At 51.1% G+C, this 25,674-nt stretch overlaps 1 long non-coding RNA gene and 3 other non-coding genes across 4 annotated transcripts in view; 2 read left to right on the forward strand and 2 right to left on the reverse strand.

Annotated features, from left to right (window-relative positions):
* The window catches only part of LOC127487832 (uncharacterized), a 60,591-nt gene that overhangs the window by 14,402 nt on the left and 20,515 nt on the right, over positions 1-25,674 (reverse strand). The window lies entirely within an intron of this gene.
* Positions 1,582-1,653, forward strand: TRNAQ-CUG (transfer RNA glutamine (anticodon CUG)). The gene has a single exon. It is a non-coding gene; the product is annotated as a tRNA-Gln (tRNA).
* TRNAM-CAU (transfer RNA methionine (anticodon CAU)) lies at positions 6,574-6,645 on the reverse strand. Its single transcript has one exon. It is a non-coding gene; the product is annotated as a tRNA-Met (tRNA).
* TRNAV-AAC (transfer RNA valine (anticodon AAC)) lies at positions 13,887-13,959 on the forward strand. The gene has a single exon. It is a non-coding gene; the product is annotated as a tRNA-Val (tRNA).

The following is a 25,674-nucleotide window of genomic DNA, read 5'->3' on the forward strand; positions in this document are numbered from 1 at the left end:
CAGGGGAAGGGAGGGATGTGAATGAGCCGCTGGGTTCTCCATATTTTTGAGTGGAATTCCCTTCGGGGAAGAACTCACGCAATTCATTCCAGACCAATGGTTCTCCAAGTCCGGCGCAGGTCACCGGCCTGACCACTGGGTGGCACTGGTCACACTCGCAACAAGTGTCAGGTGTTTGTTGCTGCGTAGTAGGCAAGTGCTCCGGCTAGGAGTGCAGGAGAGAGGTTGCCTCCGAACACGGATTCTTCCCCGGCCATGCGTCCTGCCTGGTCTCTTCACAGCTGGCCTGCGGACACACGGGGCCGGGAGCCTGCCCCGGAGATGTAGGCTGGGTTCTCACTGCTGAACCCGGAGGGCATCCGAACTGACAGTGTGGAATCTTCTCCCTCCTGTGCTGAAAAAGAGCCTGGGCCGTCCACGATCTCTTTCCAGAAAAGACTTGAATTTAAAGACTCTGTCCCTTGGCGGCCACTTGCAAAAATTCCTTTGCAAGAGAAGCCCGGCAGAGGGCGCCCGCCTGCGGCGCGTCTTCTAAAAACCTCAAATCCTGCGATGCAGCGCCCCGGACCCGCAAACCCCGACCGTAAGTGTCCACTACACAGGCTCTCGCTGCACTCGCCGGTCGAATCCGGGTAAACCACTCGAAGCGGACCTGGAATCCTCTTTCCCACCCAGGAACTGCGCACTCGTGCGCAGAATCCCGGCTCTCCCGGCCGGCTCGAAGGCAGCATGTGTTGCCGGACAGGCTGGGGCGGCACGCGACCCGGAGTCCGCGACAGACGCCAGGTGCACGCGCGCTCGCGCGGGAGGTGCGGCCGTGCAGACAGGCAGGCCAGGGACTCTTCTCCGGAGCACTGCGGGGCCTCCCGGGGCACATTTCTGCGCGACGGAGCGATGGAGGCCTGGACTAAGCCCTCCCGGGAAAGTGCCGCGGGGCCCCCTCTCCAACCCCTCGCCCCGAGTGGCGCCCCCACAGCTGCGGATCCTCGTCCGGCGCCGTTTTACACGCACCCTCGCTTCGGTCTCCCGTGAGCACCAAGCTCTCGCCTGTGACTTTGCTGAGATCTGGCCACCCGCGTCCTCAGCAGCGCCAGGGGCCGCGCTAGGGAGAGGGTTCCTGGGAGGGCAGCGCGGTCTGACCGCGAGGGAGCTCGGGCGTGACCCGCGTTCCCGGCCTGCGGAAGCCGCTCACGGGCCCGTCTCACCGGTGATCACGAGTCTCCGGGGGCGCCAGCGTAGAAAACGCGGGTGGCGAAACCCGGCGCACGGCGAGGGCTCGGCCTTGCTCAACGCCCCCCTTGCTTTCCGGTGGAGAAACAGAGGCCGGGACGCGCCAAGTACCTGCCCTCGGAGGACGGAGGAGGCATGCGGCGAGGGGTCTGCCGTTAGGAAGACCGCGCTCTCCCGGGTGAAGGCGCTGGCGTAACGGATGTTGGGTGCAAGTGCGCAGGGGTCAGTTATTTGGAGAGGAAGCGAGGAAGGTGCGCTCACCTCCCATATAGCCGAAGGGCGAGGGTGGGGAAGGATGCCCTCAGGAATTAGCACTGGATCATCAGCAAGCCAGGAGGCACCCAAGGAGCCGGCCCCATGGTGTAATGGTCAGCACTCTGGACTCTGAATCCAGCGATCCGAGTTCAAGTCTCGGTGGGACCTTGGTGGGAAAGTTTTTTGGAATCGCACTTGCATCTACTCCGTTTGCATTCCAGCCAAGAGAAGCGTTTATCAGCAGGTTCATCAGCTACCAGGGACAAGGAGGGAGGACCTACACCTTTCATTAAGCGATGAACTTTCAACACAATTTCATTTTTCAAATACTGCATAAGCACTTATCAAAAACCATCTATTTGTAGTAAGTGCATATACGATTTCACAATGATTCTAATCAGAGGAAAGATACTTAAAATGCAGAGAAATATTGGTAATTAAAAACTATACCTCAATGTTTATGGTTGTGTTCCAGAGCGGTATGATAGTGTGATCAGTCACAGACTTTTGGCTTAAACATGTGATATTACTGAAAGAAAATTCTGTGGCAGATTTGGACCAAAAATTTCTTTAAGAGAGAAAAAGAATTTATGAGCATTTTTTGACTTAAATAAAATTATGCAAAATATGTTTTTAAAGGATTCTAGAGCATGTCAAATTGTCAGTGCTTGCGCCCCTGCCACCGACGTGGGAGACCCTGATGGAGTTCAGGCTCCTGGCTCTGGCCTGGCCAGCCCCAGCCGCTGCAGTCATTTAAGGAGTGAACCAGCGGGCAGAAGATTTCTCTGTCTCTCTCTAGCTCTGCTTTTCAAATAAATAAATATATCTTAAGAAAAAACATTGAACTATAAGTTGGTATATTTTCTTTATATGTATTTTCTGCCCAATCATTAAAAACAAAAACCTGGATGCCATGGACCACAGTGGGCTTGTGGAAGGCTCACCCTGCCCCAGCACAAACAAGCCTTTGAAAAAGTCTTCAGTGTTAAGCCCCCTGGAAACAGCGGAGTGCGAGGATTCTTGCAAACCAGGATGAGACTGGGGAAGAGTAGCCCATGACCTACACTGAGGAGGAAGAAGCAGGAGAGAGAGAGAGAGAGAGAGAGAGAGAGAGAGAGAGAGAGACCTCTACCTGGAATTCCAGGCTGTCTTGGGTGTAGCATGCAAATGATCCTTACAAACAGGATGATTCCACAGTTGGGAGTGGAAAGCCCACATGTTTGTCGCCACAGCCTCAAAGGTGTAAAACACCCCAGCGGCTGTGACCTGCGGAAGCAAGGTTAACCTCACAAGCACACCAAGCACGCAGCCCCACACTGGGTGTCGCTCTGGGTTTGCAGGCAGCACCGACTCCCACAGCCAGACCCACCCACGCCCAAGCCCACGCCCATGAGCAGAACGCTGATGGGTAGGGAGGGGAGTGACTCCTGCCAGAGGCTGGGGAGGAATCAGGGGCCGGGTACAGGGACGAGATGGCCGGGACACAAGGACACGGCTGAGCATTTCAGTGTAGATTCTTGACTTGCAGAGCAGGATGTCCAGCGTGGTGATCATTTCAAACTCAGAAGAAAACTGAGAGCCAAAGAGCCCTTCCTGGGCCCTGAGAACTGGAAAACCGTTGTCTTCCGCTGGGTCGAGGCAGCCACACGGGGAGGCAGAAGCTGAGAACCGGGGACCTCCTGCAGTCATGGGAGCAGATGGACCAGGGATTCCGGCTGGGCCCCACCTAACCAGGCCGGCGCACTTGACTGCCGGCTGGACTGTCTCTAGGGTGGCGTTTGCTGGTCTCTCCTGCCAGTGGCTCAGCTGCAATGGCCAAGAAAAAGCATCCATGGCTTTGCAGGCCTAGGCCCAGCTCAGAGGTTCCCAATCGTGTGTCGTTTCCTGCAGCCCAGGCAAGGGTTCCTGTTCCCAGGCAGCAGGGTGACATGTGCCATGGCCCTGGTCTCTAGCCTCCTGACTCCGTCCTGCAATGCTCACGAAAGTGGCCTTTGACCATGATTTTCTTCTGGAATTCACACATGCACCCCCCACCCCCACTCTCTCTCTCTCTCACACACACACATGCAGTGACTCCTGCAGAGCTACCCACAAGAACACAGGGCAGCCAGTGTGGGTCTCCTTCAGTGGGCGCAGAACTGGCCACAGAACTCACTGCGCACACAAGGGCCACTCTGCCACCCCACAGCCCCTGTGTTAGTTATCAACTGTGTGCCTGCAGAAGCAAGCAGAGGTCTAACATCAGTGAAGAAGGAGGGCTGAGGGCAAGACATCTGGGGACAGCCAGGGCAGACTTGGGGCACAGGTGCCAGTGAGCCACCCTCAGTTCTGGGAAAGGCCCCGGCAGGTGCTTGCGAACTCCAGTGTGAGGAGAACGGGGCCTCAGGGCTGGAGCTTGCTAGGTCAGAGGAACAAGGAACGGAAGTTTGTGGAGGTGTGGCAGGGACCATGTGGGGGGAGGGAATGCAAATGAGGGCAGCCAAACTCAGTGGAAGCCAGAGAGGCCGGCTGTGAAGTCCCTTGAGATCTGAGGAGTGTGGACAGAGGAGAGGCTGGACTAGAGCACTGGGGGTGGAAAATGGGGGACGGGGGGGGGGGGCTTGTGGAGAAGACTGAGCACCAGCGGGTGGAGGCGCTGCGCTGGGACAGCCCCTCAGTGCAGGCAGCACGTGGCCCTGGAGCCCTCCCTCCGTTCTGAATTAAAGTCTCCGCTTTTCTCCATTCACTTAAATACCTGTCACTGATGTGAACTCATGAGACCTTATTGTTTTCCTCATGCTTTATAACTCAGTGTTGCCCTTAATTATCTTGGTGCTCAAACTAACCCAGATCGCACAGGAGGAAGCGCTAGACAGGCTGGCTCTCTGGCCTTGCACTCTGCCATCACCATTTATTCCAGCACTTTCTTGCTGTTTAGCATAGCAGGTGGGTCCAGGCTTGACTTGCATGGACCCTGGCCATTTCTCAGCGATGCCCTGATCCCTTTCAGTGGGGACCCATGTCCAGGGCTGGCTGTAGCCATCACTTTCATGATGTTGCCTTTCTGGCCTTTTTCATGGAAAGACCTAGGGGGTGTGTGCACATGCTTATCCCTGTACGTGGCACTCACATAAACATATACATGTCCATATGCACATACATATGTGTCCATGTATACATGCAGGTACACCTGCACACATATGTGTTAGAAGCATGAGCTGACACACCCATGCCCCCAACTCCAAGCCATCTCTGCAGGATTCTGTGTTTCTCTGTGCCCCTTCTTGCACACTGACAGCCCTCAGTCCATAATAGCAACAGACCCACTCACTTGCTTGAGCCTAAAATACATTAGGTTTGGAATTGTTCTGCCCATCTGGTACCAAAAATCAGCCACCAGAAAGAGTTAAAGGTTGGTTTGCAGCTTGCCCAGTCACCCTCACCCCCTTTTGCAAGAGTGAAGGTGTATTGTCCAATGCCCTTTTTCCCCCAAATTGTGTTCTGTTCCTTCCCATGTAGCCATGTTTCAGAATAGGATTGAGTTCATCTGAGTTCAGTTTTAGTTTTTTGTTTGTTTGTTTGTTTTCCCCATTCAGTTCCCATCTTTGTTTATCTGAAATGGAGTTTCTACATGCTTTCAAAACTAGCTTCCTTGTGTTCTGGTTTCTCTTCACTGTATTTTCTATTCAAAAAGTAAGAGAGCTATGCATATGTGTTCCTAATACCCCTTCATTTTGGAACCAAGGAGGCAAACAGTAATACTCAGTGGCAGTTTTTTGTCACTATTTCCTGGAACCACACTGTATCTCTTTTGTAGCTGCATAGCCCTCCCATCTGTCCATTCCTTTCTGATATTTGTTCTGTAAATTCCCGTTGTCTAGGGGGGCTCACGTTTTCTTTCAGGCACTCATTTTAAAGTATTTTGGAAGTGGGCATCTGGCCCCGTGGCTATGAGACTCCTGCTTGGGATGCTGGCACCCCCTGTGGGAGTGCCGGGTTCATGTCCTGGCTCCAGTTCCCATTCGGCTTCCTGCTGATGCACCTGGGAAGCACAGTAGGTGATGACTCAAGTGCTTGGGTCCCTGCCACCCATGTGGAAGACACAGATTGAGTTCCAGGATCCTGGCTTTAACCTGGTCCCAGTTCCAGCTGTTGTAGGCATTTGGGAAGTGAGCCAGCAGATGAAAGAGCTGTGTGTGTGTGTGTGTGTGTGTGTCTGTCTGTCACTCTGTCTACCTGTCAAGTAAATAAAGCTAAAATATTAAAAATTTTCAAATATTTTGAGTGGTATTTTTCTCTCCATTTCTTTTGAGGTATGTCAGCAAGATTTCCATTTCTCCTTTGAATTTGTCCATGGACTCCTGACGCACAAAGTGTTTTATGCATCCCAATGTTTTCTACAATTTCACCTTGAGCTGCCTTGCTCCTCATTGTTCTCAACACTCCCATGAGTCTACCTCGTGTGAGAGCAGAGGGAAGGGAGAGTCAACCTCTTCCTCGCTGGAGTCTTCCTGGCTAGCACAGCAGTCGCTTTACAGGAGAATCGGCAGTAGGTGACCACTCCCTTGAAATGAGTTTAATAAACCGCGCATACGAATGAACAACCGGGTAACTGGAGCAGGAGGCTCCTGCCCCAGTAGAAAGGCAGTAACAGTAGCAGTGCTTTCCATTTGAGTGCAAGAAAATATAAAACCACTTTCTACCTCAATGTCCAAGGATATTTTTAAAAGTTGGTGGGAAATGGAGGCAAAAGTTTATTTTGATACAAAATGTTTTGGAATCCAAGCATACAGTGAGCCTGCAGAGTTGTGGACTATGAAGGAACTGTGCATGTACTTAAAAAAATTTTCTCCAAAATAAATCTTTTAATTCCATTTCCCACAAGCTTTTTGAAGTACCCTTGCGTTTTCTACCCACTGGAAGATAGATGGCTAACTTGTTGGAAGTAAACCTGGAACCTCTTGCCTCCTTTTCCCAAGACAGATTTGCCTCTCTTTGGAAGAGGACTGGGAGAAAATGCCACAAACGGTTATTACTTGGAAGTACAGCCTCAAACACAAACTGTTTCGAGTCATCCCTTCAATGTTATCCGTAGTCTTCAAAAACGGATAGCAGAGGATGGTTTCGATCCATCGACCTCTGGGTTATGGGCCCAGCACGCTTCCGCTGCGCCACTCTGCTGACGGCCTACTGTACTTGCTCTTCTAGTTTACCAAGTTAAAGATCAGCCGTCTTTTCTAGCCTCTGTGGCGTCGGCTCCCTCCGCTCGACCTGCCTCGACCTGCCCAGAACTGCTCCGAACTCAGAGAAAACCAAGGTGAGGGGTGCCAGGCGCTAGAGGAGGCGGCGGACAGCTCCCCGGCCTCGCTGGACCCTGCCCCGAAACCACGCCCCGGGACCCCGCACCGAGACCCTCACCGAGACCCCGCACCGAAACCTCGAACCGAGACCCACCCTGCACCGAGACCCCGCACCGAGACCCCGCGCCGAGACCCTCACTGAGACCCCGCACCGAAACCTCGAACCGCAACCTCGAACCGAGACCCATCCTGCACTGAGACCCAGCATCGAGAACCCGTGCCGAGACCCTCACTGAGACCCCGCGCCTAGACCCACCCTGCACTGAAACCCTGCACCGAGACCCTGCATCGAGACCCCGCGCCGAGACCCTCACCGAGACCCCGCGCCTAGACCCACCCTGCACTGAGACCCTGCACCGAGACCCTGGACCGAGACCCTGCATCGAGACCCCGCACCGAGACCCAGCACCCTCCCGGCGACCATCACGCACTGCAGCCTCGTCCAGGAGCCCGCCTCCTTTGGACCCTCAGTCCGGTCCCATCCGGCAAGCGGCAGAGCCCGGCCTGGCAGGTGCAGGTGCCGGAGGCTTGTCTGCATTCCGGCCCGAGAGCGCTACCCTTTGCCTTTCCATACATCTGCTTCTCGTCTCACCTCCACGTCTCACCTCTATGGACAGGAAATGAGAACCCAGCCTGAGCCCCGCTGGGGGTCACTCGGGCGCAGCCAGGGCACTCGATCCCCACATTACCTGGGAGGTCCCGATCCCCACAACAAAGATAAATACAATGTATTCACTTTTATTTCATCAATCAGAATGATTGGCCAGGAAAGACCTCATCAAAACAGAGTCTTAACACAAGAGGGGTCCAAAAAATTAGAGAAGCAAGTGGTGGCTCCTGTGCGTGTATATATATCATAAAGCTATAAGGACTATAACTATTTGGTAACATATAGTCCAAAACGTGTAGCATGGAAACAGTCTATGGTAAAAATGGCATCTCATGTCAGGAAATTATTTTATACTCAAAAATTATTTCAGAGTAACAGCTGCACATAGTGAAGAAGGAAACTCATGCTCCACACCATAGGCCAAATACAGAGGGCTAGAGAATGAGAAATCCGAGAAGACCGAATGTTACAACGGAAGAGCTAAACTCCAAAACCCTTAGAAAGAAAATGGGAGATTGAGAAAAACCCTTTGTGGACCAGATCTTATGGCAACTGGAAACCATTATACTTAGCGAAATAAGCCAGTCCCAAGGAGACAAGCAGCAGAGGCGTGCCTTGATCTGGGGTCACTAATGGAGTACCCGCAACGTCAGGTACAGGAGTGAGATGGGCATGCCGAGGTCGGAGGACTGGTCACAGCCCTGGCTCTGCTGCTGAGCCAGTGCTGAACTGTGCGGGTTAATCTTAGGAGTACAAAGTAACCTGAGAGTAGATCGTTGTGAAAATGGAGGGGAGGAAGGGAAGCATCCCTGCTCCTAATCTGTACCTACGAAATACGTGGACTTCGTCTACCTTGCATAAAAATAGAAAGCAGACCCTAACTGCCGGTGGAGGCTCCGAGCGCCCGGAGCCAGCAGCAGCCGGTGCAGACGGATCTGAAAGACTGTGGCTGCTACCAGTCAGAGGGAGGAGAGTAACGGGTGGAATATCCTCGCCAGCAGACCCTCTCCAGGTGCAACCCAGGAACCTGCAGAGAACCTTCAGGGCAAGTAGGGCCACGTATTTACAGACATTTGAGCAAAATTCCGGCAAAGATCAGCTCTCTCACGCAGGCTGATCCTCACGTGCAAACAACTTTCCTGTGGGGAGCAATCCGGACTGGACTGAGTTACTGGAATTAAGACTTATTCTATGCATCTGCTCTCCCACAATATGGCGCTGGGAGAGAAGTAAACAGCTTCCGCACAGCTGCCTCCAGTTCAACCAATAAACTGTAGGACTTGCTCCTGATTGGAGGAGAGCAGCGTACTCGGCGTGTGGGCAGCCGAGTTGGGATTGGCGGAGGAGGACTATAAAGGAGGAGAGAGACGGCATGCACCAGGAACATCTATGGGGAACATCTAAGGGGAACATCTAAGGGAACACCTGTGCAGCCCCCAGAGAGCCGGCCGGCGGTGTGCCGCTCCCCTGCGGAAGTGGGGAATGTGGCCAGGGGGAACTGCCCTTCCACGGAGGTGGAAGGGACGGTAGCCAACCCGGGAAGAACCAGCAGCAAACCCGGGGAGGGCCGAGCAGACGAAAGAACAGCGCAGGGTCCTGTGTCGTTCCTCCACGAAGAGGGGGAGCGACACTTTCCCTGAGGGAAGGGGCCGCCAGGACTCAGAGCGAATGGCAGGGCCAATGATGCCGGCCTAAAACGATCCCGTTTTTGATGCAAGCATCTGTTTCTTAACAAAAATAAATGACTACGTAAATACCACAAATAAGGAATTTCTGGATGTGGTCAGAGAGGCAGACCTAAGTGCAGGCAGCGCGGCCGCCATCCCCTCCTCCGGGGCCTCTGGGGCAGGGGCGGGGTCTCTGCAGTCCCCGAGTTCCGCCCCTCTCCCCACGCTCCGGGACCCGGGTCCCCACGGTCAGAGGCCCCCGCGCGGGAAGGAGGCGCCGTGCCCGTCTCGGCCTCCAGGTGGCGCCCTCGCCCCGAGCGGCGCTGGCGCCCGCAGCCCGGGCGGCCCCGCTGAGCTGGGCCCAGCCTGTGTCTCTCGGGGCTGGAACTCCCTTCTCTGCCGTCAGGATGCCTCTTGTTATGGCGTTGCAGAAATACGAAGCAACCCAGGAAAACTAAAAGAAGCCCCGGGGTTAGGGTTAGGGTCGGTGTTGGCCTAGGTTTGTTGGAATTCCCACATCCCATGCCTGGTCCAAACCCCAGCTTTCTGCTAATGCTCACCCAGAGAAGCCTTTGACGATGCCTGTGCTCGTGTCCCTGCCACTCATGGGGGACCTGAACTGGGTTCCCAGCTCCCAGCTATGCCTGGACCTGCGTGGGGAGTGGGCCAGTGGATGGAAGCTCTTAGAAGAAGGGGTGGGGAGAAGGAGGAAGAAGAGAAGGAAAGGAGAAAGAAAAGACTCTAGCAATCGTCAAGGAGGATATCCAAAATTAATGTCGTCGCACATTGCAGGTGGGAGCCACTGGGGAAGAGAGTTTGATAGTTCCTCACGCTGGGATCATGACATGGTCCAGCAATTCCACTTCTAGATGCACCCCCGGAGAACTGAAAGCAAAGCCCACACAAATACAAGGGGCTTCTTGCTCCCCCCAGAACAGCCCACGACCTGTGCTCAGCCCTAAGGCAGGTCCTCACCGTGGATCTGAGGGACAGGGCTGGTTAGGACCCTCTGCCCAGCGCAATATCCTCATTAGCCACAAAGCTAAATGGAAACACATCCCATGAAAATGCACCAAAAGTGCTGTTGCTATCTGTTGCTATGGAAATGTCTAAAGTTGTTTCAGAATTATCAGGGATGGGGGAAGTTGTAGGTGGAGGAAGGAGAAAGAAACAGGGTGTTGTAGGGAAGAAGGCCTATGGTATTAGTCTCCATTGTCATTTTCTTGAAATGCTATTTATTTATTTATTTATTTGAAAGAGAGAGAGAGAGATCTTCCATCCATTCCTCAAATGGCCACAAAAACCAGGCTGGGCCAAGCCAAAGCCAGGAGCCAGAAGCTTCTGGCTTCCACACTTCGAGTAGGCCCAAATCAGCAGGCCAACTCCCTGTTCTCTGGAAAAGGCTTTGCTTATAAACACAACTTCTCTGCCAATGTCACAGAACAGCAGCAGCAACAGCAGCCGCCCCCACCCCCACCCCCACCCCCTCCACTGGGCTGTCCTAACCCTGTGTGGCTTTTACCTTCTCTCTGATGGTCGCCTCTCTGGAACCAGGCTGTGCAGGACACAGCACTGTTGCAGACTGAGGCTGGAATGTGACCCAGCAGCTCACCTGAGTGACAGGGGTCCAAGCTCTTGGGCCACCCTCCACTGCTTTCTTAGGCCATAAGCAGAGAGCTGGATGAGAAGTGGAGCAGCTGGGACATGACCCAGTGCCTACATGGCTGATTCTACCCACTACACCACAATGCTGGCCCAGCCCATCAATTTTGAAAAAAAAAAAAAGTGTGTGTGTATTTATTTGAAAGAGAAAGAGAGAAAATTTCCCATACAATGGTTCACTCCTCAAATGGCTGCAATCTTTTTTATTTTTTCCCCCTAACAGGAGTTTTCCAAGCTACCTAGTGTAGGATTGTGGTCAAGACCATGAGTTCTGGAGACAAATGCACTGGGTGCTGTCCTTTACTGGCTAACATAACCTCTGTGCGTTATCTCCAAGCTTTAACTTGCACAAATGTAAACCCCAGAAGACAAACTCAGATCTGCACTACAGAGGCTTGAAAACGTTGAAAAGCAGTAAATATAAAAGCTGTCACCACGTCTACGTTTTACAGTGTGTGTGGCTCCAAAGATCTGCCTTGCCAGTGTGAAGACTGGAGAGATGCTCCCGCACTGTGCTCCCCACAAAGTGCCCAGCTGTGTGGCAGCGGCCGCTCCACGTCCCAGTTCTGCTGAATTCACTGCCTGGGCTCCTCTACCCTCTCCAGGACAGCCAGGATTGTGCCATCTCTGTCCTTCATCCCTCTGGTACCCTGGGGTCAAGGAACAGTGTGGCAACAATTTATTCTAACAGACGTGTAGAATTAACATATGCGCAACAATACTGTTAAAGATCCCTGTGGCTGCTGCTCTGGTTTTAACTTGTTAAGGGGACGTGGTCTTTCTTTTGATCCTCGCCCACAACGTTCCAATGCATCCATGCTCCAGCTCATATTATCTTAAGTCTCGAAGCTGCGGTCCATCCCCAGCAGCCACAGGTGAGGAAAAGGTGAGCAGAGGGCCGGGAGCCCAGCCAGCAGTTCTGTTCCCAACAGACAGAGTGTGTGGGGTTCACCTGCCAGGTGGAGAGAAGACAGCTGGGCAGGAAAGTTCAGAGGGAATGCAGAGAAAGGGAGAAAAGAACAAAGAGAAAACCGCCTCCGGTTTTCATCTTCCTCCTTGGAACCAAACGAATGACACAGAACTGACATGTCTCAGTGAGTTGTCCATGACCCAGCATCAGGGTCCATGTTTCCACTCTAGGACAGTCTCACCCTGGAGCTGCTGGGTCACATTCCAGTGCTGTGTCCTGCACAGCCTGGTTCCAGAGAGGCGACCATCAGAGAGAAGGTAAAAGCCACACAGGGTTAGGACAGCCCAGTGGAGGGGGTGGGGGTGGGGGTGGGGGCGGCTGCTGTTGCTGCTGCTGTTCTGTGACATTGGCAGAGAAGTTGTGTTTATAAGCAAAGCCTTTTCCAGAGAACAGGGAGTTGGCCTGCTGATTTGGGCCTACTCGAAGTGTGGAGGCCAGAAACACCCCTCCATTTCTATCCTGGAGCAGAGCCCCGGACCACAGCCGGTGTGGGCATCACAGCCCCCCTTAGGAAGGACCCTGGGCTGGAAGGCAGGCAGGGATTTTTAATTCCTTTTTTTCTTTCTGTTGTAATTAGATCTGATCTTCCCTGACCCGAGAGCCACAGAGACCCGCGTGTGTTCCCTTCCCCTGGCCCGAGTCCCGTTGCTTCCTGAGTGCCCAGGGGACTAGGGTTTGCACCCCGAGGACGCGCCCTATATGCCACCCTCTGATGGACCTGCTTTCCCACAAGAATTTCTAGAAGCAAATAGAGCCCGTCACAGCCAGAAAAAAGAAAAGAGAACGCTCCCTGTTGTTGTCTTGACTTGCTAACCATGCAGAAATGATGGGGCGGTGGAGACAATTGAGGAGGCTGGGACCGACAAGCCTCCCCCAGCGCCCGGCCTGTCCTCAGTCCTGCTCCCAACATCTCCGAAGGTATCTACTGCGTGCGGTGGTTCCAAAGCAGGTGCGCGCGGCCGGCCTTTGCACCACCCTGGGACAGCAGGACTCCCCCCCCCCCTCCGCCACCGGCCACCGCAGGCGTCCCGGTGCCCTAGTGAGCGATGGCAGGTGGCGGCGGCGGGAAGCAGGCCCAGGGGCGTGTGTGCAGCTGTGCCTCAGCGTCGCCCCTGTCTGCGCCTGTGCAGGAGCTGCGCTCATATCTGTTTAACAACCCCACTTTCCCCCAGAACCGCCAGGAAATGCACGCTGCTCGGTTGTCCTGACCGCTGGGCCCGTGTCCTGGCGCCCCTGCTCCTCAGAAGCTCACCCATCACCTTTCCCACCTTTTTATGGGGGGGAGGGGTTCCTCTGGCACACTTTTAATTTGACATAATATTCTTAATTAAACTGTTTAGACCAAATGCTGTTTCCTATTGTCATTATTTGCCTGCAGTAATAAAACTCTCGCATAATTTAAAAATGTCAAAAGATTTTCGGTAGGAGAGCAAATGGATACAATCATTTATAGAAAAATGCAAACGCTCAAGTTCTTTTATACCTTGCAATGTCATTTTTTCCTTCTTGAATTTCCCATAAACTTATCTTTCAAACGTAATATTCTTCCACGCTTAGAGGTTTTTAAGGAAGTTTCTCCTAATAAACATAGACATGTACATCACTTCAAATATCATTGAAATTATTAGCTTTACAGAGCTAAACACTAAAATATAATTTTGAAAACTAGTCAGTATTTTTTAAAGATATACAATGATGAGAATTATATCTAAACATAAATGGGTGTAAAAATAGATTCACAGATGCGTGGATTTCAATAGGAATTAAATTTTAATGTTAGTTCTATGCCAGTTTTTTTTTTTCAATTTTTAAAAACTTATATAAAGTGAACAAATTTCAGGTATTTCATATATACAGATTTAGGAACACAGTGATACTTCCCACACTAGCCTCCCTCCTCCTTCCTTTCTTATTCTTTTAATTTTTATTTTTTTAATTTTTACAATGGCATGCTTTCAGTTTAGCCAATGTTTATTTTTATAACTAGTAAGAAACGCATTATTTTATTAAGAGGAAAGGGCAGTTGTTTAGTAAATGTCCCTCACTTTAAATTAGATCGTCGGGTAACAAGTATGGAAAATAGTTACCCATAAATTAGGAGAGAAGCCAGCAATCGCTTGTAAAAGGAAGAGGGAGGCACCCGCCCCCCGTGGGTTTCCGTAGTGTAGTGGTTATCACGTTCGCCTAACACGCGAAAGGTCCCCGGTTCGAAACCGGGCGGAAACAGGATGTTTTTACGCGTGAATTTTGCTCCTAGGAGCTTTGGTTTGAACTCCGCAACCGCTGCGACGCTTACCCTCACCCCACCCACCCAGCGTGCGGGCTTCCTCAGTCTGCGGGCACCCAGGCAACCTGGTTCCTCCTGCTGCGGGAGCCGGGGAGGAGGCACGGCTCGGAAAGCGCAGGAGCAGGGCACCTCGGGCTGACCGCGGGTCTCTCCTGTGCGGGTCGGGGGCCCTGCCGATCCGGAGGGGCCGGGCCGGCATCTAAACACCCTGAGGAAGCGAGCCCGAAGCGCCCGGGCAGGGTGGACGCTCGTGGCTTGGGCAGGGTCCGCGCAGCCGGTGCGGAGCCGCAACCAGAAAGCATCCCCGCTCCGTGAAACGTCCCAGAATGGAGAATCCAGCTCAGCCCCAAGCTGGGGCCGGAGACAGAGCTGTGCACGGTAATCAGGATCCAGCCGAGCGAGGGGAGCCGGGGAGCGCCCCACAGCGGACGCAAGGGAAGAGGATGGCTGGACAGTGCCTCACTAAGTCCATCCCAAGTAACGCGTTAACGGAACCCCAGAGAGAGGACAGGCGGAGGTCACTGCAGGAACCCTGGCCGAGCGCGGCTCTGAGTGCGGGCGGGGGAATCCGCCCTCAGGGTCACGCCTGAGCCCTCCCGGTCCAAGTCGGCTCTGTGCCGTGAGGACCGAGTGTGTGGGGCTGGACTTGCTCAGGAGCACAGAAACGCGTCGTCTCAGGCCTCCGAGGTGTAGGAAGTGGAAAATCGAGTGCCAGCCTCAGGCCAAGGCCTCCTCGCCGAGTCATCACACGTAAAAAGGCCAGGGACCGAGTGAAGGAGGGCCCGCCGTGCCCAGCCCAGGAGGTGGGGGCCTCAGGGCCTGCTCACCTGCGGAATGCCCTCCATCCTAACGCTGTTCGCGGAATAAGCATTCAAATCACAGCAACCCGGCTGACAGAAGCCACCGAAAGTATTCAAATGAGCCGGTCCCTAACGCATTCACCGTGCCCTGCCTGCCTTTCCCGCAAAGCCAGACGGTCCCCCTTGCTGCCGGCTCCTGCCGCCTGACCACGTGCCCTGCACGGTGTGCCGGCCCCTGCGTCCAGGACCTGTGAGCAGAGTGAGCTCCGCTCCTGAGCCTCCCTTATGTCTCCTCTTGTGGCCGCACTGGACAGACGGACACAGAAAGGGAAGGGTTCTTGAGACCAGACGGACAAGGGACGTCTCGGGAGCACATCCATCAAAACCCACAATGGTCTCCAGCACATACCCAGTCCTCAAGGAGCCAAGATCTTCCGAACTTGTATCTTTCACACGTGCCAATACGAGCAGAACTTGTCTGGTTGAGGAAGTTCCAGCATTTTTGTACACAGGCACAGGCTCACAAAGTCGACACTGTTATCATGTGCGTCTGCACAATGTATAAAACGAATTAGAACTCGAAGCATCTTGACACCATGTATACCTCCAGGGTTGGAAATGATGCAAAGATAAAACACACAGCCTAGCAAGTTTTAAAAATTAACCCTGAACAGTGAACATGGAGAAAAGTTGGAAAATAAATGGAAACTCTACAAAGAGACTCATATGAGCATATTGTGCCACAGGGCTAGGTTACAGGCAGTAGTGTGGACCTTGTTAAGACTGGCTCATTTCCACGTCATTAGCTGCATCGTGAAGTCCCACGCTGCTTTGCAGGGCGTGGCTCCCAGAGAACACAGGCTCCTGTTCTGTGAGGCCCTGCTGCTATGGAAGGGATGTGAGCATTCCCCGTTGAGTCTCCTGTCTTCTGTGCCGTGCTTCTGTGTTGGTCAGGAGTCACAGGCAGACCACCGATTCAGCGGTAACAGCTGGTGACACCACATTGGCACTGTTTCCCAAGGGCCTTCTTATCCTGTCTTGCCCGTAATTATTTTCAGACCAGTCGGTCACTTCCCTGACAACTTCAGGCAGGTGTGGCTTTAACTCATTACAAGTTCTTAGAAATCCATGCAAATGACACAATTTTTAAACAGAAGTGTCAATCTACTCACCTGACTCCCCCCCACCATCACCCCAGCAGAAATGCACTGGGCTGAAAAAGCCACCTTTAGGCAATGCTTCTGAAATTCACATTTAGAAGCCTGGATGGCAGCTAGCTCCAAATCTGTCAGTATGGTTTGAGTCAATTCAAATCTGTCTTCTTTTGCAAAGCCCACCAAATCTTCAAGCGAGCATGGATAAATTGTGTTCCTTTTCGCAGTCCTCTTACATGAAAGAGTGGATAAGTTCTAGAAATTTCTGATCCAGCAGGGCATGAAGGGTAAATGTTTGATTTAACAGACAGTGGAGACAGTTTTGAAAGTGCGGACCATTCACAGCGAAGCGTGCACCAGTTTTTTTGTTCCTTTTCGCAGTCCAGGAATCACTGTACTTGAGGGATGCTGTCTCAGACATAGGTGGGAAAAACTCTCAATACAAATATTCAACAGAGAACCACGACCTAGGGATGTATAAAAATCAGTTTAAAAATAAAACAAGATCCAATAAGATACACTCAGTGTGATTTAAAAGGCAGGTCTGTCCACTGTATGGACAGTGAGTGCCTCAGACTCCCTGCAGCCCCATGAGGCTGTACACCTCACAGGTGCAGCCCTGGCCCACAGACTACAGATGAGAGTGAGGTCCCCCAGTGACATTTCCGGTGACAACCTCAGCTTTGGCATCTTCAACAAGGGTACAGTTTCAAAAGATGAGGCATTGCCCAAGCAGAAACACGGAGAAGAGGGCAACACAGCTGGGCAGGAGGTGTTTCCACCCAGTCTGGAGCTGAAGTGCGTGAGTGACACACACTCTCCATGGAAACCATCAACTGCCAGAGTTGTCACCAAACTCAAGACAGACATTTCCGGTACGTCTCTGACGTTGAAATTGACATCAATTTCAGAGTTGGGGCACTGTGTCCATTTCCTTTTACATTCCATTTGTTAGAACTGACAGTTGTTGCTGTGGGTACTTCTGGGAGGAGGAGCATGGTGGGGGCAAGAGGCGCGGAGTCACCACACAGACACCTGGCCAGAGGCGAGCAGCCCGCATACTCCTTTATTTCTGTTGGTACAGCAGCTTATATAGGCAAGGCAGCCAATCCAGTCAAGGGGCAGTTTATGCCCTAACCAATCACAGCCTGTTGCCAAGCAGGCTCCATTGCCAGGTGGGTTCCCAGGGGGTTGCTGAAGCCATTCCTGAGTAACTGATGCTTGTTTGCCAGCAGCCATCTTGGCATGGCCTTCTCAATCCACCACAAACAAAATTCCACAATGTGCAGCCCAGGCCCAGGAAGGGTTGGGCCTCACCAACACCAAGCTGGGAAAGCTCAGGCTACATGTGCAGGGATGTGATCGGAGGCCATTCATGGGCTGTCCTGGGCCAGTCTCTCTGTCCTCCCAGCTGCAAGGCTGCTTCCGTGTCTGACAACCGAGAAACAGCTTAAGAGACCAGGCTCTCCGGGGAGGCCTGGAGCCCAGTGCACTTTGTAGGAGAGGATGCTTTGTAGGACAGACTGTGGAGGGCCTGGGCTGAGGGGCCTGGAGAGGACAGCTGCCTCCCAGGAGTGGCCTCCCACCTCCCACTCCGTCTCTCCCCCCACAATGATCCCCACTCTTCCCCAGGCCTTAGTCATTCAGCCGCTGTCTCCCATTTGATTTGGGTATCTCTGTGGTTTCAACTTCCATACAGTGCTGTGGATCTTGGGAAGTCATTTGTCTCTTGATTAATTTACTTTCTTGAAGCTGAAGATTTTTCCCTCTTGGTCCAGGTGCCTCACTTGTGACTGCCTCGTGGTGCCAGGAAGGAGCCAAAAGCATTACTCCTCCCTCCCTGCTCCTGGCCTGGGCCTGGCTGGATGCCGGCCCTGCACTACCTCGGACAGCACCACAGGGCCAGGAGGAAAGTTCACTGAGGGACAGTCCTAGAAGTGGGATGGCTGGGGACATGAAGGCTGGGTAGAAATCAACACTCTGTTCATGCCTGGACAGCAAAGTCGAAGCCTTAGATGGCTAAGACTAAAAGCTTACCTTTCTCCCCTGCAGAAATTCAACCCCTGTAAGATTTTCCTCCTGTCAAACTGAAAGACAGAAAGGACATCTAATCCACATTGCTCTCAGAAAATTCCATAGGGAAGGTAATCCTTGAAGAAAGGGATGATTTAATATGGGGGGGGGGGGGAGGGAGAGAGAAAGGGTCTTGCACCCAGTGGTTCTCTCCCCAAATGGCTGCAACAACAAGGGCTGGGCCAGGCCCCAGCCAGGAGCCAGGAGCTTCTTCTGGGTCTCCCATGTGGGTGCAGGGGCACAAGGACTTGGGCCATCTTCTACGGCTTTCCCAGGCCATAAGCAGGGAGACGGATCTGAAGAGGAGCAGCCAGGACATGAGCCAGCACCACAGGCAGCGTCTTAGCCTACTATGCACAGTGCTGGCCCCCCCGCTAAGGTTTTTGTTTGTTTGTTTGTTTTGTTTTTGTTGTTGTTTTTTTAATTGTTTGAAGAGCTGGGTGCAGACCACGTGTGGCACAGGCAAAGACCCTGAAAATAAATGGCCACGACCTTGCAAGTCTCCTTCTCCTGGCCTGCGGCCCCCACTCCAAAGATCTCACTGCAGCCACGAGCAGTGCCCAGTCCTGCAAGTGCGAACAGCCTGGCCCCTGGGCCAGGGGAATGCCCCGCTGGTGGAGGCCGGGCAGTGGGACGAGAAGCCCGGCAGAGGTTCCCAGTTGGTTTCCTCATCTCTCCCAGGTGTGTGTTCCCGCTGTGGCAGGTCTGGCTGTCTTCCCAGAGTGTGATCAGGAGGATGAAGCCGGCTGCCGCTGTGGCAGAGATGGCCACACCGCCCAGGACCGCGAGAAGCCCAGGGGAGAGCAAGAGCCGTGCCACTACAACCACGGCAGGCCAGGCTCCTGACCGTGACCATGGCAGTGAGCAGAAGTGCTATTCTTGTGGAGAACGTGGACACGCTCAAACACTGCACCGAGGTGCTCCGGGTGCTCCAGGTGTGGGGAGGTGGAGGCGTTGGGTGTGGTGCTTGGTGGAAGAACCCCCCTTTCCACGCCACTGGTGAACAAGAATGCATGAATGGGAGCGGACTCAGACCAGTGAGTCCGCTCTGGGTTTCTCGGCTGTGTTCCCATGTAGGAGGTAAAACCAATTCTGGAAGTGTCCATGGGCATCCACAAATAACTTTAATTTTAGCATAATGCTGGCCTTGGATTGTCTGACCTCGGTAGCTATTAAATAACCCTTGTAACATCTGAGTGAGGCCCTCCTGGAACCTCCAGCTGGGTGGGAGTACACAAGGCTAACAGACAGATATGCGTGTTAGAGACTACGCAAGGGAAATGCAGATACAAGCCTGAGCATTGATGCTGGGCATACAGATGGTGGCGTTAGAGGTTTCGGACACATTTTTTCAAAGACTAAATCTAAAACCCTTGGGAAACATTGATGCTCAGAGTTAGCACCCTTTGGAGATATTCAGAAATTACAGAGAAACGCATTTCCAAAGAAATCAAGATGTTATTTTTGTGTGTCATGTCACTTGGACATTCATGTCTCATTGGCTGTAATCAGTTTTGAAAAGTCAGATGGGAAAAGCAATTGAAGTCCTAGAAAATAGCAATGTAATTTTAAACCATTCCAATAAAGATGGAGGAGGAAAATAGATTGTTTGAGGGGTGGGCGTTGTGGCATAATGGGTAAAGCCGCCTGTGAGACCAGCATCCCACGTGGGCGCCAGTTTGAGTCCTGGTTGCTCCACTTCCGACCCGGCTCCCTGATAATGTGCCTGGGAAAGCCGCAGAGGATGGCCCAAGTACATGGGCTCCTGAACCCACAGGGGAGACCCAGATGAAGCTCCTGGCTCCTGGCTTCGGCCTAGCCCAGCCCTAGCCCAGCCCTGGCCATTGCAGCCAGATGTGGGGAGTGATCCGGAGGATGGAAGATCTCTCTGTCTCTCTGTAACTCTGCCTTTCAAATAAATAAAAACAAATATTTTAAAAAAGGCAGGGAGACAGAGAGCTCTCCTGAGGTGCATTTCTTCAAGTGTGGAAAGGGTGCCTGTGTACGTGAGAAATCATTGCTCACTGCAGCGTTATTTGTAACAGAAAGATAAGAAAAAACTCATTCATCCTCATAAAATTTATCAAATAAATCTACAAAATGGGACACAATGCATACTTTAAAGTAATAAGGAGGATCTTCAGGTACTCAGTGATAACGTTCTCAAAAATATCACCGTATGGAAAAAGCCAGGTGCCGAACAACATGTCGTGAATGACAGCATGCAGGCTGGGGAGGGAGAAACCATGTCCTTGGATTAGATTCTGTGTGCACTTCCACAGCTCTGCAAAGCTGGCAGGAAATGCATGACCATGCTAACCCACGGAGGTGGGGCCTGCCCTGGGCAGATGGCAAGCAGGCGGGAGAAATGACATTTGTTGCATCTCATTCCATATTGCAGATATTGGAACCCAGCAAATGTGCCTTAATTTCTTTTTTAAATTAAAGAATTTAACAAACTCTACAAGCACATAGTCGATGACAAGAGTAATCTCTGGAATAGTGGCCAAAGCCAAGGTATATTTATTTTAAAAATTAATAAGGGAAAACTGTAAGCACCTAAAACAGAGGCAACATAAACAGGTTAAAGTCCCTCTCAGGCTGTAGTGGTGGAAGCAGCCACCATGCTGGGATTGTATTTTAGGCTTCAAGTGGGAACACGGAGGACAAGGATTCACAGAAGTGGAATTGGAGGCTGCAGGAAATGGAAGGCAAAGGGTGGGTACCTCCCACGGCGCATCCCAAACTCACCCCAGCCACATGGGGAAGTGAGTCCCACGAGTTTCAGGAAACTGCAGATCCATGAAAAATCAGACTGCAGAACTGTGTTCTACGTCCCTGTGCCTGCCCACTGCCACCTGCCCACCAGGCCCAGCCGTGATGGCTCCAGGGTTTCCCTGGAAACACGGGAGGGAGTTTCCTCTCCTGTACCCTCCTGGAGAACTTTCTGACCCAAATGCACAGAACAGAAATGGCAGAACTGTCCTCCTGCTGGTCTGGGTTCTGTTTGAAGGGGTCATGGCATTCCTCTGCAGGAGCAAGCTGGGCGTGCACTGGGAAAGCGTTTTCCTCATTTCCCTAAAACATGCAGCATCAAGACTTTTCCACTCAGAATGGGATTTTGTTGTTGTTGTTGTTTTATTATAAAAATGTGATTGACAGTCATTTGGATGGAGAGTTTATTTAACTCAGTCTGGATCTCCCATGTGGGTGCAGGGACTCAAATTCTTGAGCCATCACCTGCGGCCTCCCAGGATGTGTATCAGCAGAAATCAGACACAGAGCTGGGACTTGAACCCAGGCACCCTAGCGTTCCCAAGCAGAGCCTTAACCACTGCGCCAAATTTTCACCCCACAATTAGTTTCTTAGTTACTGCTCAGTTCATGTAATTTGTGTCTCAAGATCCTAAATGCAGGGATCAGGAGTTGAGTGTCCACAGGGACCAGGTCAGGATCTACTTGTTTGCTTATTGTTTGACCCCTCACAGTCTGTGCAAGCTCCACAGGACGAGCCACCCACCTATTTCAGGAAAAATCTGCATGTACAGGGAGTAAACAGCACAAAATGGACCATCCAATTCCCTTTGCAGAAAACCCACACATCAGATTCTTGTTTTCCGAGCATTTTCAATCCCAGGTTGGGTGAATCCACAGATGTGGAACTCGTGTACACAAAGGGCTGTGTTCATTTTGTCTCAGAGCTCCCAAAATATTCTGACTTTACAGAGTAACAAAGCCTAAGACAAACAATCATAGGCCAAAACAGGCAACAAAAGCCTTTGGAAAGAAACAAAAAGCTGCCACAATCAAAACCATATGGTACCTGCCTAAGGACAGACATAGACCCATGGAATAGAATAGAGAGCCCACAAGTAAGTTCTTGCGTATATGGGCAATTGATCTTTGGGAAGAGTGGTAGAACCATTCAATAGAGATAGGACAATCTTTTCAACAAATGGAAACACTGTGTATCTACATGCAAAGCAATGAAACTGAATGCATCCTTCATACCACATGCGTAAATTAATTCATAGTGGATCAAAGACCTAAACACAAGTGCTAAAACCAAAAAACTCCATGATGAAACATTGGGAGAAATCTTTAGGACATTGGATTTAGAAATGATTACTTGTATATGACAGAAAAACACAGGCAATGAAATTAAAAAGACACATAAGTTAGACTTCAGCAAATTAAAGTCTTATGTGTATGAATGACACTATCAAGAAGTAAAAAGTCAACCCACAGAATGACAGTACATGTTTGTCAATCTTATGTCTGATAAAGGATTACTATCTGGGATACGTAAACAACTCTTAATGACTTAGAAGCAACAGCAAAAATCCAATTTGAAAACAGTGAAAGGACTTAAATATACATCTCTCCAAACAAGATAAAATAGGCAGTGAGCACATCAAAAGATCTCAGCGTCACTGTGTATCTGGGAAATGCAAGTCATGCCCACCTTCGGATTCCCTTTCAGATCCATTAGGATGGCTACAGCCAAATTAACAACAATAATACAAAGAATAGAAAAGGCAAATGACAATTTTCAGGGAGGATTTGGAAAATTAACAGCCTTGTCCATTGCTGGTGGTGTGATGGAGGCCTTTGTCTTTTAATTAAACTTGTTTCTAGCTGACATGATTAAAGCTGCGGTAGAAGCCTTCCCAAGGTCAGAAAGAGGAAAAGGGAGGCATCGGTCCTGGGAATGAAACCTGGTTGTTTTTTGCTTGCCGGTGAATACTTCAGTGGCAGTTACTATCTGCTTGTATGTAACCATTTCAGGTTTCGCTCTGCTTGTTAGTACAGAGCAATGACTGTTGATCCTTGCCAGACAGCAGATTGCTCAGTATGTGCACATCACTCGTCACCAAATAACTGGACCTGTTAGACTCGAGTGAGACACAATGTGAAACACCTGCCAAGTGTACAGTCTGCAGATACACATGCAAAATTCATGGAAAGCCAGCCATTAAGAAAAATCTCCCAAGGACAAAAGGCTGCAATAATAAAGCATCCTCTAATCAAGACAGAATTAAATAGGAATCAGTAAAACACAAGAATATCTCCAAGTGCTTGGAAATTAACCCTGCACTCCTAAATTGCCCATGGGTAGAAGACAATGACAAGGGTAAAGAAGGAAATAATCTGAACAAAAAACAATGACATCCAACATATCAGAATGTGTAGACAGGTGCTAAAACAGTTCTTGAAGCACCAATTATAGATTCACATGCATGCATTATTCCATCTCATATGCGCAAAGCAGGAAGTCGCCAGGCAGTCTTCAAAACAAGTGGAAAGCTGAACAAACCGAAACCCAATAGTTCTTCCTGGAGAAGTGAGACCAGGGAGCCCACAGCTGCCCCACAATTGAAGAGAAATAGAGGAGTGATACAGAGAATCCCAACCCAGAACAGGACCCAGTGTGGGAGAAAGGGCCAGGGCCGCAGTTCAGGAAGTGCTGCAGGCAACCCTGGGCGAGTCACATCCAGTAGCTTGACCAGGTTCTCATAGCAAACAAGAGAGAGCAATCCCCTCCCATGCCAGAAGAGGAACCGTTCTGGAGGACAATGGAGCTTCTGCTAAAAAGGTCTGCGAACAGGAGAAGCAAACTACCCAGAGAGCCTCACCTGCAGGGACTCCAGCATCCCAGAACTGACTCAGCCAGGGGAGGAAGCACCCAAGGATACCCAACTCCAGCCCCTATAGCCAATCAGTTCACCTGAAGGTGGGGGTGGGAGGGGGGTGTGCTAAGGAGCACATGTGAGTTCACAGTGCAGAGGCACAGGGTCACTGGGAGACCAGGACCCACTCATGGGACCAGAGAAGGCATCCCCTCCACCCGCAGCTTATCATGTTACTGAAGTACTTGTAGCAGTTTCTTCTGCCTGGTACCACATATCCAGCTATGGAGAAAAAATAAGATGTGCTACAAGGCAAAAAGCAGTTTGAAGAGAAAGCATCAGAACCAGACTCAGAGATGGCAAGGATGTTGGAATCATCAGACCCGAAAGTTGAAACAATCTAGATTAAGATGTGAAGAGCTCCACCAGATAGAGCAGACGTGCAAGACAGGCAATGGGAGCAGAGAGGTGAGGGCTCTAGGAAAAACTAATAAGAAATGCGAAAAAAAAAATAATAATGATAAACCTGTAACATCAAGAGAATGAAGACAAGCCACAAACTGGAGAGAATATTTGCAAAAGATGCATCTAGTAACAGAGCATTATTCAAAACACACAACTCCCAGAAACTCCATAGTAAGAACACAAACAACCAATTAAAGAAATGACCCAAGGTCTGAGCAGACAGATCTCCAAAGAAGATATACTGGTGGCAAATGCGCAAACGAAAGCTACGGAGATGTAAGCTAAAACACCACACAACTTTCAGAATCCACGTCACTGACAATGACAGACTTGCTGAGGATACAGACAAAGAAAGGTCATCCATTGCTAGTGGGAAGAGAAATGGTTCAACCAGTCTGGAAGACAATTTGATGATTTCTTAGAAAAATAAACACTTCTTTCCATCAGATCCATGCACTACTTGGTATTTGTGCAAAAGAGCTGAAAAATATGCCCACAGGAAAACTCACACGTGGATGTACTTGAATGGATAAATAAACTGCAATGTATCCGGACAATGGAAGGTTATTCCAGGGACAGAGAAAACTCTCAAGCCATGAAAAGGTGTGGAGGCAACCTGGATGCATGTTACTAAATGCAAGACTCATCAGAAACAGCTCCATGCTCCATGTGACCTCTGGGAAAAGCACAACAAAGGACTTAGTAAGATCAGTGCTTGCCAGGGTTTGGGTGGAGGAAAGGGTGGGGCCCAGAGGATGTTTAGGGACGGGAAACCACTCATTCGATGCTATAATGGTGGGGACACGTGATTATACACACAGGCCACACGGCTCCAGGAGTGAGCCTGCCACAGACACTAGTCTCTGGGTAACGACTGCCCAGAGTGTGGGATGTCTGTAGTCTAGAACGCACTGCCTGGCTGGGCGCTGATGGAGCGGGAGGCTGCAAATGTCGGGGGCAGTGGTCTGTGGAAACCTTCTGTACTTACTGCTCAATTTTGCAGTGAACGTAGACTTCTCCTTTAAAAAAAAATCTAGAAAAATAAATTCACATGTTAGGAAAGGAGAAAAATTGGGGCCAGTAGAAGCGCTGCTTGTAGTGCTGACATTCCATAATGGGCGCTGGTTCAGGTCCCAGTTGCTCCACTTCCGCTCCAGCTCTCTGCTGTGGCCTGAGAAAGCAGTAGAAGATGGTCCAAGTGCTTGGGCCCCTGCACCCACATGGGAGACCCAGAAGAAGAAGCTCCTGGCTCCTGGCTTCAATATGGCCCAGCTCTGACTGTCATGGCCGATTAGGGAGTGAACCAGCAGATGGGACTCTCTCCCTCTCTCTCTCTCTCTCCCTCTGCCTCTGTGTAACTCTGCCTTTCAAATAAATAAATCTTAAGAAAGAGAGAGAGAAAGGTTAGCAGAGAATAAATTTAGTGTGGAGCTGGGAAACCATTCAACAGAGGAGAATGGACAGGAGATCTGGTCCAGGATACGCAGCAGGCAGAGGAGTTTGAATGTAAACCTGGCAGACCTTTGCCATGG

This window comes from Oryctolagus cuniculus, chromosome 5 (assembly GCF_964237555.1).
Source record: "Oryctolagus cuniculus chromosome 5, mOryCun1.1, whole genome shotgun sequence".
Taxonomy (NCBI): Eukaryota; Metazoa; Chordata; class Mammalia; order Lagomorpha; family Leporidae; genus Oryctolagus; species Oryctolagus cuniculus.